Genomic DNA, 13,589 nt, shown 5'->3' with positions numbered 1-13,589 from the left:
GGTGGAAGGAAGTTACATCATTGAAAGCACGGCCTTAAAGGAGACAGCAGGATGCCCGGCCCCTTCCCTTCTCTCTCCCTTTCTTCTTCTCTTTCGCTCTCTCAGTCTGCTCTTGGCCTGCATGAGCTGACCGGTCTTCCTTTATGCCTCAGCATAAGCCCAAAGGCAGGAGGACCAAATAACCACGGACCGAAACCTCAGAAATTGTGAGCCAAAACCAATCTTTCTTCTTTGTCAGTTGATTACATCAGGTATTTTGTCACAGTGATAACAACCTGACTAACACTGACATTATCAGGACAAATGAGAAAATTTACTGTCCTATGTTTCAGCACTTAGGAATTTTCAAAATAAAAGTAGCATTTGTATCTAATGAATTGTTATAGGAGACAGATGAACCAGCATTTCTGTTGCTGACAAGACCGTGAGCAACTGTCTTTTTAATTCCTCCAAGAAGAGATGGTCATATGAGCTGCTGCAGGCCTTGGGAGGGGACCCAAGTTGCAGCAGTCAGTTTACATTGGGCCATTTCGAGGTGGGAAATAAGAATAGCTTAACTCTCACCCTGCCCCAGGAATCAAAGACTTGGCCAGACCCAGTCTTTAAATGCAGCTCTACCTTTGGAGCTGGGCACCCAGGCACATGGTCTACCTATTGTCAGGTATGCAGATATAAGCTGGAAAGAGGTTTTACCTGACCTAGCTGCAGAGGGATGTTCTATCCAAATTCCACTGTTACTGATAAAATGATATGTTAATTAATATGTATTTATTGACCATTGCTATGGAGACCACCAATAGGGTACTTTTCTTCTAGTAAGGAGTAAATGACTTCTGCTACTTGTTGTATGTAGGTTTTTCTTATGACCGAAGTGTGTGTGGTACTGGCACTTTAACTCGGGGCCTTCACCTTGAGCCACTCCACCAGCCCTGTCTTTCTGAAGGGTTTTTCAAGATAGGGTCTCATGAATTCTTTGCTTAGGCTGGCTTGGAAACTCGATCCTCCTGATCTTTGCCTCCTGAGTAGCTAGGATTACAGGCATGAGCCACTGACACCTGGTCCTTTTTTCTTTTTTTGATGGCACTGGAGTTTGAATTCAGGGCTTCACACTTGCTAGGTAGGCACTCAACCACTTGAGCCACAACTCCAGTCCTTGGTTATTTTTGGGACAAGGTCTCACTTTTTGCCCAGGCAACCTTGGACCACAGTCTTCCTATTTTATGCTTCCTTCCATCCGTAGGATGACAGGCGTGACCGCTATGCTCAGCTTTTTTCTCTTGAGATGGGGTCTTGTGATTTTTTTAGACTGGGCTGGTCTGGAATCATGATCCTCCTGATCTCAGCCTCCCATGTAATTTCAGATGACAGGTGTGTGCCACTGTGCTCAGCTATTGTTTGAGATGGGGGTCTCACAAGTTTTTTGCCCAGAATGGTTTTGGACCACAATCCTCTAGATTTCAGGCTCACAAGTAGCTATGATTATAATGTGATCCATTTGTGCCCCACTGCCATGCTTTTTTAATGGTTTAAACAGGTTTTTTAAAAAGTTGAATTGGTTAATTTAAATCCTTTCTTTCATCAATGATATACAGAGCTCACTTGAGTACACAGTCTCATGCTGACTGTAATCCTGCCCACCTAAAATAGGAGGAGCTGGAACTCAGAATAGAACATTTTTGCAAAAGGAAAACTGCTCACATGCCTAATGCAAATGAGGAATTTCAGCTGGTTTTGAACATAGCAAAAGGCACAATACCACCTCACAAATCATGTTTCTCTTATAGCTACCTACCAAAATATTTATAAAATGTCTTTGCAGTGTTATACCTAATTAAGCCTCTTGGTAGTTATTTTTCAGCAAGATTCCCTTTATCATTACACAAGATCTGATGTGATAACCAAGGACTGACTTTTAGAAAGTGGATTCTCTTTTTCTCTTCTCTCTCATTCTCTCTTTTTCTCTCTGTGTGTCTCTCAATAAATATATAATAAAATGTAGGTGCAGACCCATGTTTATTGCAGCACTATTCACAATAACCAAGTTATGGAAACAACCAAGATGCCCCACTATTGATGAGTGGATAAAGAAAATGTGGTACTTGTACACAGTGGAATTTTACTCAGCCATGAAGAAGAATGAAATCTTATCATTTGCAGGTAAAAGGATAGAACTGGAGAACATCATTCTGAGCGAGATCAGCCAGGCTCAGAAGACCAAAAATCGTACGTTCTCCCTCATATGCGGACTTTAGATCTAGGGCAAAGGCAACAATGTGGTTGGACTTGGATCACATGATAAGGAGAGAGCACATACAGGAGATATAGGAATAGGTAGAAAACCCAAAACATGAAAGCATTTGATTTCCCCACTCTAGAGGAACTAATATAGAAACCATAAAGCAACAGAGGTTATCATGAGAAGGGGATCAGTAACCAGTGTAAAGATCAATTAGAGATGAATCAACATGGGTTGTAACACATGTGTACACGAAAGCAATGCTAGGAATATTTCTGTATAGCTATCCTTAACTCAACTAGCAAAAATGCTTGTCTTCCTTATTATGCTTGTGTTTTTTCTTCAACAAAATTAGTGATAAGGGCAGAACAGGACTTGCCTGGAACTGAGGTGGGGGGAGGGGAGGAGAGGATCAGGGAGGGGAACAGGGGGGAGAAATGACCCAAACAATGTACGCACATGTGAATAAGTGAATAATAAAAGAAAAAAAATCTAGGTGCAGATGGAAGACTAAAAATATCACACAGATTATTATTGTAGATTGTGGATAATAAATTCTGCAATATGATATCTGTGCCCCAATATCTGACCTTTTTTGAAAAACATATACATGTAAATGTTGACTTTCAGTTGAGGAAGTCAAACTTTTATTTTTGAAAGTAATATTTCAGTAGAAAATAGAAAGTTCAATGGGACTGGTGACCTTTTAAACTGTTTGCTTAGGTGTAAATAACTCCAGGGAATTCTGTAGCTCTCTATAGTCAGAACAATCAAGGGGTACACAAGCTGCAGGAAAACTCATCCTCTTGGAAGATTATCTCAATATAGTGTGAGAATAAGAGGGCATTGAAGTATGACCAAAAGAAAGTTTAGAAAGTGATTATAAGGACCATAATACTTCAGAAAAAGTAAGTTGAGAGCTTATGTTGATAAGTGCTTGGTGCTAGTGAGGGGTGATTAGACCTCTGTGTGCCTGCTGCACTCAGGGAGACCTTGGACCAGATGGACCAGTCTTGCCAGAGTTTAGGTCACACCCTTCCTTGCCTCCTGCAAAGCTGGTCAGTTCTATGGATGTGGAAAAAGATGAGTGCTGTTTGGGGGCTTGCAGTAGACTCTGAGTTTTCCATTTGGAGATGACCCCATGTCTAACAGTGACTGCTGTGCGGTGAGTTGTATCTCCCAAAAAAATGTAGGGCAGGCTCTGAATCCAAAGAACGTGGTTCTTATAAAGAGAGATTTGGAGAAAGACACATAGGAAGTAGGACGTCATGTGACAATAGAGACAGAGACTGTAGGGATTGCCATTGGATGCCAAGGATTGCTGGTAATCACAAGAAGGTTGGGAAATGCATGGCAGGATTTTCCCCTACAGTCTTGAGGGGCAAATTGTCCTGACAGCACCTTTATTTCACAGTTCTAAACTTCAAAATGGAGAGACAATGTATTTCTTTTGTTTCAAGCCATTTGTTTGTTGTAAGCTTTTTTAATTCCTAGAAAACTAACACAGTGGCTAAAATGTTGTCCCTTGACTTCTCTTCTTTTGCAATTTGAAGACCGAGCCAATTTGACCTGAAGGGGTAAGAAAATCAGGGAAATTTGCTGGGGGCAGGGGAAAGATAGGTTTAGGTAGATTCTTCTGTGGTGAATTAGATGAGCAACATACAGTGGAGTAAACTCCAGACAACAGTTGGATAGGGTGAGTCAGAAAAAGAGTGCAAGAAGCCCAGGAGTCAGCAGGAAGCAGACCTGCCAATCTAACTAACTGAGCAGTAGACAATGACATTCAGAGAGAGCAGGGGTCTTTTTGTCCTCTCCTTCTCTGGAGCCCAAATGGGATGGAGAGCCAGGAAAACTCAACAGACATGACATGGAGGGGCTTCAAAGTACTGGTGCCTGCTTTGTGTGTGTGTGTTGAAAAGTGTAATCCCTGTTCCCTGTGAAGACACAATGAGCAAGAGCCATTCTCTCTAATAAGTAGAGACTACATGACGATGGCAGACTCTGAAAAGCTGATAGAAGGAAGGCATTTTAGGACAAGGATGGGTTCAGCTGCTGTTTCCTCCCATGTTCCTAAGACCCATACAAGATATTCCATTGTGTATTCTGGGGATGTGGCTCAGTGGCAGAATGTTTGCCTAACATGTGTGAGGTCCTGGGTTCTGTCCCCAGAAAAAATCAAATCAAATCAAATCAAAATAAATAAATAGATATCAGGAGATAAGGTAGAGTAAAAAATTCTAAAATAATCACTCTGAGAAAAAGAGCAAAAAGCAAGTTATATTGATAGCCTTGCATTTTTTTTTTCCCTTGCCTCCTCCTCTGCTCTGATGTCCCCCTGGGCTTCTTTTAAATCAATCAGTTTAAATCCAGGGTATCTATGCAGAATCTCAGGACAGAAATTCTGCTGGGAATACCAGAAAAAGGAATGTCAAGAAGAGGTCAGGGTGCACTCATAATTCTTTGGTGCTCACCATCTAGTCTATCTTAACTTCACTGAGAGATCTTTTTGGTAAAGTACATGCATTCAGTTTTCCTGGCCTTGTCAGCCGCAAACCCAGGCAGTTGTGGTTCCCCATGAAGACAGCATACCTTCTGAAGAAATGCACCCAGATCAGAATGGTATATGAGTCTGTCCTATTCTGCCTCTAGAAGAGAAATATTACAGTAAATACGTGGGTGGAATCTGCTCCACAATCGCAAAACCCAGCAAAACAGCAGTGAGATCAAACTGAGAAAAACTTAATTTTACCATTATATGGTTTTTACTTTCCAGAAAAAAAAAACATGAAAAGGAAATCGTGTAAACACTTCTTACTATTTTTAATTTGTTATATCACAGTTAGTTATCATTTAGTAATTATATGGAAGTGGATAAATTAGGGCTTTTTCACCCAGGGCCATGTTAGATGGGAATAAACGACTGTGACTTTAGTAGCCTCTGACATGTTTTATTGATTCATTTTCTTTCTTCTTAGTCATTATTTAATAAGAAATTCCCTGAACAATGATCCAATTTGACCACCAATCAGCATTTTAATAGAATGGAACCATGCAGTGTAGCAAAGATCATGGTGTTAATGTACTCCATCTGCCATTCCCAGCCCTTCTTTGCTCTTCTAGTCTTTTCCAAATCTGTGTGGAGTGGGACAGGAGAAGAGAAAGATACACAGCATAAGAAGAGAGAAGCAAGTCATTTCTTATATTATAAAGGGTCTCACTGTACTCCCACTGGCTGCTACCATGCCTTCCCTCTGCTTAAAGCTACTTTATTGTGCATAGAAGCATCTTTATGTTCCCCTCATCAAAACATCTTTCCTTGATCATTAAGCCAGCTCTCTTCCTTTCTCTACCATTAGAATTTCTGTTGCCCAGACTCATTTCAGTCATAGAAAAATCAACCTATAGAGGAGCCATTGCTTACTTGAACACTTTAGGTTCTAAAATGTTCTAACTGAAGCTGAGTACACCTGCTTCTCTCAGGTAAATTCTAAGGTATGTTAAACAAGTTCTAAATGTAGGATTGATTCCTATGGTAGGAACTTGAGACCAGGTAGGAGATGAGGGCCATGGGATGTGGAACAGCTGTTTGGGAAGCTGAGGGAATTTGTCAGGGGTCCTGTCTTTATCAGCCTGTTTTAAAGGATGATTCTGATTTAAGAGTGAAAAGCAATGCATGTTTTGTAGACAAATCAATCCTCTAGTAGCAATAAAAATTCCATTTTGACATCCTCAGAGACTTGTTTCAAATGAATCATGGTACAGTATTTTTTCCCTTCTGGGCAGAATACTATTTGCAGATAGTATTAAATTGTAAATTTACAAATTTACATACTCTAAATTTGGGAAGAAGGTGTTTTTTCCTGAGTAGAACTATTCTGACAATAAGGAGAAAGGTCAAAGTATATAGACACACATGTGTATGAACCTTCTCCCCAAATCCTTTCTTGCCTTCCTTCTGTTTAAACTATCTGGTTATAATGATCAGATCACAGTCTCACTAAAAATGTGCTTGCTTCAATGTTAAACTTTTGTTAGATTGCCATCTCTGGACTATATAACTGAAATATTTCACTGTGTGCCTGTGTAAGTATGTATAATTTTTTCCCTTTAGCATATAATGAATCAAAATAAGTAGTTTACTAGCAGACAACTAAAATTCTACACATGTGCCTTGATGCAGCTCATCTCACTTAACAGTTTCAATTAACAAATAGCCTGGAAAATGTTTAAAATTTAACACTATAATATAATCCTAATGTTGTTGAGTTCCCAGCAACACAATTACCGTATTCATGCAGCCAACACTTATGGTGATTACTATGTGGTAAGTTCTTTTCCAAGCTCTTATATTAAACCAGGTTATCCTTGCAATAACAGACAAGGTGGTGCCTGCTGTTTTTTCCATTTATGGATGGCCATATGCCAAGTTACCCAAGTTTCAGTGGTGGGATAGGGAGCCCACACAAGCAGCCTGGCTCCCCAATCCCTGCTCAAACCTACTCTGCTACCACTGACAAAAAAGTGGCCCATTGTGATAATCCTAAACAGTTTTCTTCAGCATTACTTCTGAGAAGATGAAGATGAAGTTCATCTTCAATGAAGAAGTAATCTCAGAAGAGAACTAGCATGCCCTAAAATAACTAACCTTCGTTAAGATGTGGTGCAAGTCTGGGCTTCCACTAAACTTAAAAAAAAAAAAAGTACTTGTACCTAAGGCAATCATCGATGAAAACAAATATGAAATCAGTATTTTCATTTGAAAGTCTTTTCTGGTCTGTGAGTGCCTTGAGACTATTAGGGTAAAAGAAGAAGTTAGATCATGAAAGAATTGAGTAGTCTAGAGGTTACTGAGCAGAGACCATAGGACCCAAGAAAAGATACAAAGAGAAGGATTTTAAAGAAAGGTTGAAGTCAATGTCATTTAATGATCACAGCATTATTTTCTGCTTTTATGCCTGTATCAGTCTAGAAATGAGGCTTCAGGAAAAGTATCTCTTCTAAACAAAGCCAAAACTTGCTTGGCTATAGGTAGGCAATGTGTACTCTGGAGGACACTCAACTCCCATCAGTATTCCAGAGTTGTTCTGGATACTGTTTTGGCCCAAGGCCACCCTAACACACCCTCTAATGATACCAGAGTAGTCCAGGACTATGCTCAAGGTTTATTCATTTGTATTTGCCACTTATTTCCCCCAAAGCCATTGTGGAATAAAAAGATGTCATTCACACATCTTCTCACTCTCAACAATGAGTTGGAAAATCAGGAACTAATAGTCCATATGAAGTAAATTAAAAAATATCCCCCAACAAGAAGGCTTGGTCCATTTTACCTAACAACACCACTACTGGCATAGCTTCTCCTTTTGGCCTATTGCTAGCATTTTTACTCCAAGTTACATATCAAGTAAAGCATAATAAAAATGTTGAGTTCTGGGTTGCTTTTAGAAATACCTATTAACCTGAGCTTCTAATTTTCTTTGTTAAAGAATAGGAACCACTATGAGAACTGAGCATCAAGACTGCTTACCTACCATTTCTCCCTTTTCTGTAATTATTTAAGTGCTTTAAAAGCACTACTTCTTTCACTGTTTTTAAAGGTAAGATAGGAGAGGTTGATTTTCCAATGATTGCACTAACTTGGCAATTGAACTGAAAATTTCCACTGCTTTCATGTTTCAGGCTTGCAACTCAAATTGGCTTGATCCAGAAGAGCCTCTGTGACCAGCCCTCACTGTGGGATGACACAAGTCACAGGAATGGCAAGAAGAGGAAGATGGTGGAGGACAAGGGAACCATAAAAAGCTGGGGGTCTCTTCTTTCCTGAATCAGTGTGAAGCATTTTTTCTGCTTCTTTGCCTTTCTTAGATTATTTGTACTGTTTAAGGAGACCTGTATTAATAATGTAGAAACAATTAGAAAAAAATTAAATATAAAAAGTTGGGACTGGGACGAAGAGAGGATTCCTGTCATAAAAACTACTAATTTATTGTAAAAAAAACTTTTGTAAATTTCACAATGTACCTCCAGTACAATAAAAAAAAATCTTAAATGAGATTTGTGTGAAATATATTACATAACAGAAAGTAATAAGTCTAGGAGACGTTGCAAGAGATCAGTGAAGTCAATGATGTCAAATGAATAAAATTAAGCTAACATCTTGAAAAAAAATGTAGATGTTCCAGCAGATCCCTGGGAGTTGAGAGGTCGTGATTCTGAAGCCTGGAGTGGGGGCACGGTACACATGGCGTCAAGGCAGGGTGTCTTTAGGAGGATTCACATGTTATCTGTGTGTGAGGGCAGGTGTGAGGAATGTAAAGGCTCTTCCCACTGATAAAGCAAAACCTCCACCAACCCAGGTTCTATCGACTGTCTAAATATCTAGACTTCATGCTGAGCTCTGATGTAAAATGGAAAAAAACATGAATAGTAGAGTGAAATTTCCTTTCAAGAAACAGGCTTTTCTACTCTCCACTTGGCATACAGAAACACACTTTGTGGTCTCCAAATAGAGACAAAAAAAGAGCGTAATAGTTTTCGCATTTAGAAGAACAAATTCACTAGTTCCTCAAAGACTTTAGTGAAATGCCTTTATGCACTAGTATAATCTGAAATGAAAAGCATTTAGAGAAGGAAGTCACAGTATTGAGAAGGAAAACTAGAAGAACACTTTTGTGATTTCCATGCCCTCTTCCCCAACATCTGCCTACACTTGTAGTATAATCAAGGCAGGCTGTTTATGTAGCAGTTAGCACAGAAAATACTTAGCTGACCTAAAAGAGCACATTATACACATTTAAAGCAATTCTCCTGTTAATGCTGTTAACCTTCAAGGGTTATTCAAATATTTTCTGAGAAATTGGCTGTTTTGGGTTCTTTCTTAGAATGCCATGTGTTTCACTTTTGTGCAGAGCAGATGACAGGCTGGGCATTCCAACAGGAGTTTAGTTAATTTAACTAATTCCTGTCAGGAGAAGTGAAGTGATGGGATTCAGAAAGCTAGTTCCAGCAGAGGAATTTTCTCTCTTCCATAGCAGAAAAAGCAAAACATGCTGTGTGGTTTTGCAACTGGACAAGTTTAGAAATATTTTTAAGCATCTTCTCTGCCAAGTGTTTCATAAAAAACTATTTTCTTTCTATTTCATGCCAGAAAATGTCACCCCTAAATATTTTTTCCCATATCTGGTTACATGTCCAAGATTGCTTCTTTTCTAAGAATAAATAATTTTCTGGGTTATAAAAATGCCACTTGCTCTATCAGATGAAACATATCTTTATATAGAAAAAGTATTCAAAACATTCTCCCAGTAGGTCTAAAGAAGGATTCTTGCTTGATTTGTTAAATTAATTTTGTTGGAATGAAAGGTTTTGAATGCTGTTTGTGTCTCTCAACGGAAAGTTCAGGCTTGTTTTAGGTATTTTTTCAAGTCCACTTTTTCTCTCACTGGCCTCATACTATTCCTCTTTATTAGAAATTATTAAATAAAAATTAATTTTTGCCTTTGACCAAAATAATACCTTGGAAATGATACCAATGTAAGGAAACACTCTGGGTTCCATTCTCTATTTGCAGTTAGCTGGAATTTGAAGGGTTCGGCTGTCAGGGTTTCAAAAACTCCAGCATTAAAAAAGTGTGAACTTGCAAATTAGCTGTCAAGTTTAATAGAAAGTGAAGAATGCAGCCTACAGCTGATTTATTTCCACTCCTGGTGTCCTACTGATCTTGCTTCAAGGCAAAGCACAGAACACTGAAAAATAGCAATTGGTATGAGTTGCTTGGCACTTTCTTTTCTGCCAGATAGTTACATTCACAAAGTGTAAAAGACGAAACGTAGTCTTAGAGTTGGAAAGATAAAGCAAAACAGAAACAGGCTTGAAATGGCAATAATATCCATCCACTGAAAATGTAATATTCATAGAGAGATAAACTGGATGGCATTAGCTCTTGAAAAAAGGAATAAAGACCTAGATTTAAAGTCTGACATCTTAAAATATGATCATTTGTTATGGGTAATTAACAATCATTCTAAGTAAACCTACTGTGAGTAGAAAATATTCTAGAGTGGTGCATTTCTCATTAGCGTGTGTGTGTGTGTGTGTGTGCAAAGGGAGGGAAATTTCCTGGTCCTTTATCAATGAATTCCCTTAAAACTTCCTGGCTTGTAAATCTTTGTCACTCTTTAAAATATAAAACTCAAGTTTATTATCTCTGAAGAGTACATAAAGATATGGACACACAAACATTTCCAAGAGAGCACATAGAAATATGACTCTGAAATGCAGCATGCTACTTCACATAACTGCAAATTCACTCAAAGATCCATGACATACTCAGAGACTAGAGGATGTAGCAAATTATTTTGCTTGTCTTTGACCCACTGTCACCCTGCCTGAAGTTGTACCAAATAACCTTTCCATCATTTTCCCATCTTATTTTTACATGGCTCTTCCTCCTTCATGAATGCAGATTTAGGTATTTACATTTTGAAAACATCAAGTATCTCAAAACACTTACATTTTGTTGAACCAGGTCTCCCATGGTAAAATGATAAAACCCAACACAGTGAGTTTGCTTCTTGGGAACAGCAAATCAGCTTTGTGATGCACCCAGGTCAGAAAGAATACCCTTCATTTGCTGCAATTGGTTTAGTATTAGTGCTATAAAAAATTGATGACGGAAAACTGGAGCTCTGGACAGAAACACAAGTCTGCCGTGTGTGGCTTCAACAGGAATCAGCAGAGGAGTGGTGGTCTTGTTTATTCATCAAATGTGGCTTGGCCTATGCTGACAAGTGGTGGCAGCACATCCACAGTGCACACGTGCTGGCAGGGCATTCAGCACTGTGGGTACAGGCAATGCCCTATTCAATTTACATAAATGGCAGGGAGCTAAACATACCAGTCATGCTAGAATTTAATTGGCACAGAAACACGAGCCTATGGAATATCACCGTGGAGTGGGCAGGCCAAGTTCTTTACGGTCCTTGGGTTTTCCTCTTTGCTTTTGCAAAAAGATAGTTTTCAACACAAGAATGTTCTATGGTTGTGGCATAAAAAAAGCTGAAAGTTAGCGACATAAAGGCTTGAAGGTCACCTAGTCTGTGCTGCAGCTCCTCTGGCATAGATTCAGAGCCCAAAAATGTGTAGCAAAAAACTAACTAAAAACCGCAAAATTAAGACTTGTGGTCTGTGCCTTGCCTAAATACAACAGTGCCTCTAAACATACGTATTCAAAATACAGCAGAAAGTCATTAAAGAGAAAAAGCATTTGAAACCTTTAACATTATATGAGAAAGACAAGGAAGTGTTAGGAAGGAAAGGTAGAGAGAAGCCCTGGGAGACATGCATGAAAAATACTCTTTGCTTTTTTACTCTTGTCACTACTTTAAAACAGATGCCAAGCTGGAGAGCTACCTTTCTCATCTCTCATTGTGCAGCCTTGCTTTTGTGGCCCTGTTTGGATACTACACAAAGTAAACTGAAAATACATCTTTGTTTTCATTATTTGCTTTGTTTCTAGTCCATTAAGTTGGACAAACACAGCCACAAATCATACACTGGCCAGTTTACAGCAGCAAACTTGAATGAGGAGGCAATTATCAAGATGCCCATCACCTTCCAGCACATTCTGTCCTCCACTCGATCCTAGTCTGTATTCACTTTGTCTTATTTCCTGCATTTCAGACCCACTTGGGTTTGACACAGCCCCTCGTCTTCCACAGTTGAAGTCTCTTCCTGATTCTCTGACTTGTGTTTCTCTGAAACTTATTTCTCAGTTCTCTTGCATTACTTCTGATTTAACTTTCCCCACTGGATTGTCTTAGTGAAAATAATAATCTGCAGTTTCTGGAGCCAGCCCTGGCTTGAAGAGTTTGGGTGTGGAGTTTAAACAATCTTGAGGATCTTATTTTTGAAGCTGGTACTTTATGGCTTCTCGACTCTTAAAGTGGTGAATAAAAACAAAAACAAAACAAAGCAAAAACCAGTGACCTAAGAAAAGGTAAAACATTGATACACCAGCAGCATGAGTGTGGATATTAGACTGCCTGGCTTTGAAGTTGGCTGCTAAAATTCACTGCCCACTTAACTTGTAATCACAAAATGGAAATGCACTACCTATTTGATAGGCACCATTTCTTTTTCACTAATTCATTCATTTGTTCATTATTTGAGTAATTTTTTACTGAATATCTACTACTTCCCAGGCAAAAAGGATCCAGAAGTTTGCAGCACACACAAGAGTCTCTGTCCCCATGTCATCTGTTGACATTCCAGTGTAGTTTACTTTGGGAATCAAATAGGATAATCCACCTAAACTGCACACCATAGTTCCTTAGACATGAAAATATTCAAGAGCTCATAGCAATTATCATAACCATAAGAATAAACTTTTAGTAAAAGTTTTAACTGGATGAGGCAAAAAAAATCATAAAGATAAACCTGTTAGAGTAGCAAGAAGAGAAAACAGTCAGCAAAGAGGAATTATTTTCTAAAATCATGCAATCATGTCTCCTGAGGCTTGGCCTATGCTAGTGGATGTGGGGTCACACGCCTGGACAGGTAGTGATAGAGTTCGGACTTATCTGTCCACTCTCAACACTGCACACCTATGCAGCTTCCCATGTGCGTCAGCGCCTCCACTGAGCATGACTGCCTATAGCTCCAAGCCCTCCCGCCATGGTCTGTACCAGCTCCAGTTTCCTGAAGAGGCATCTTGTTTACACCGATCTGCAAACACAACCTAGATCTGAGCCTTAGAGCTTACGATCAGAAAGGGGACAAGATCGGGGTTTGTAGCATTCGTCTTTATTAGATATACTGTCCCTTTTAGGTTACCTTTTTTTTTTTTAACAATTACTTCCATTTATTAGTTTTTTATAGCATCTTGGTGAGGTGGGCTAGTTTTACAACATGCTGCTTAGAGGAAATTTTCTATTGATAAGTCATTTGATCTCACTAAATTGTGGCACGACATGAAAACATAGGATGTTTTCAACTGACTTTCTTTTGCATACCCACTTTATTCCCAACAGCTCAACTGGAGAGTATGTTTTGGTTTTCACTTTGGTTTTGCAAAGATTACTCACCCGCTGCCCAATTGCTACCTAGGCAATCCCTCCATAGCAAGCCTAAAACAAGGGTGAGATGTGTAACTGCTTATTTCATATGTCCTTCAGAGTTGAAGATGAAGGAATACAGCTGAAAATTATGATCTATGGTGACTTACTGCCCCCAGTTTACAAGTCTGCTTTAAATTCCTCAGGCTCTTAATCTAGTGCTTTTGCATTCCTCTCTCCACATCTCAGAGTCTATGTTGGAGAGGGTTTGGATGTCTAATGAGTCATTGGACAAGGCA

General features: G+C 39.2%; 1 protein-coding gene across 14 annotated transcripts in view; it reads right to left on the bottom strand.

Annotated features, from left to right (window-relative positions):
• Sorbs2 (sorbin and SH3 domain containing 2) overlaps nt 1-13,589 on the bottom strand; it is a 326,863-nt gene that overhangs the window by 129,358 nt on the left and 183,916 nt on the right. The window contains exon 3 of one of the 14 annotated variants that reach the window (XM_074054815.1): nt 4,826-4,881. The exons of the other annotated variants lie outside the window; for them this stretch is intronic. The gene's annotated coding sequence lies outside the window, so the exon portion shown is untranslated. The remainder of the gene's footprint in view (nt 1-4,825; nt 4,882-13,589) is intronic. 14 annotated transcript variants of the gene reach the window in all.

Source organism: Castor canadensis, chromosome 14 (assembly GCF_047511655.1).
Source record: "Castor canadensis chromosome 14, mCasCan1.hap1v2, whole genome shotgun sequence".
Taxonomy (NCBI): domain Eukaryota; kingdom Metazoa; phylum Chordata; class Mammalia; order Rodentia; family Castoridae; genus Castor; species Castor canadensis.
This window is presented reverse-complemented; position numbering and strand designations above follow the sequence as displayed.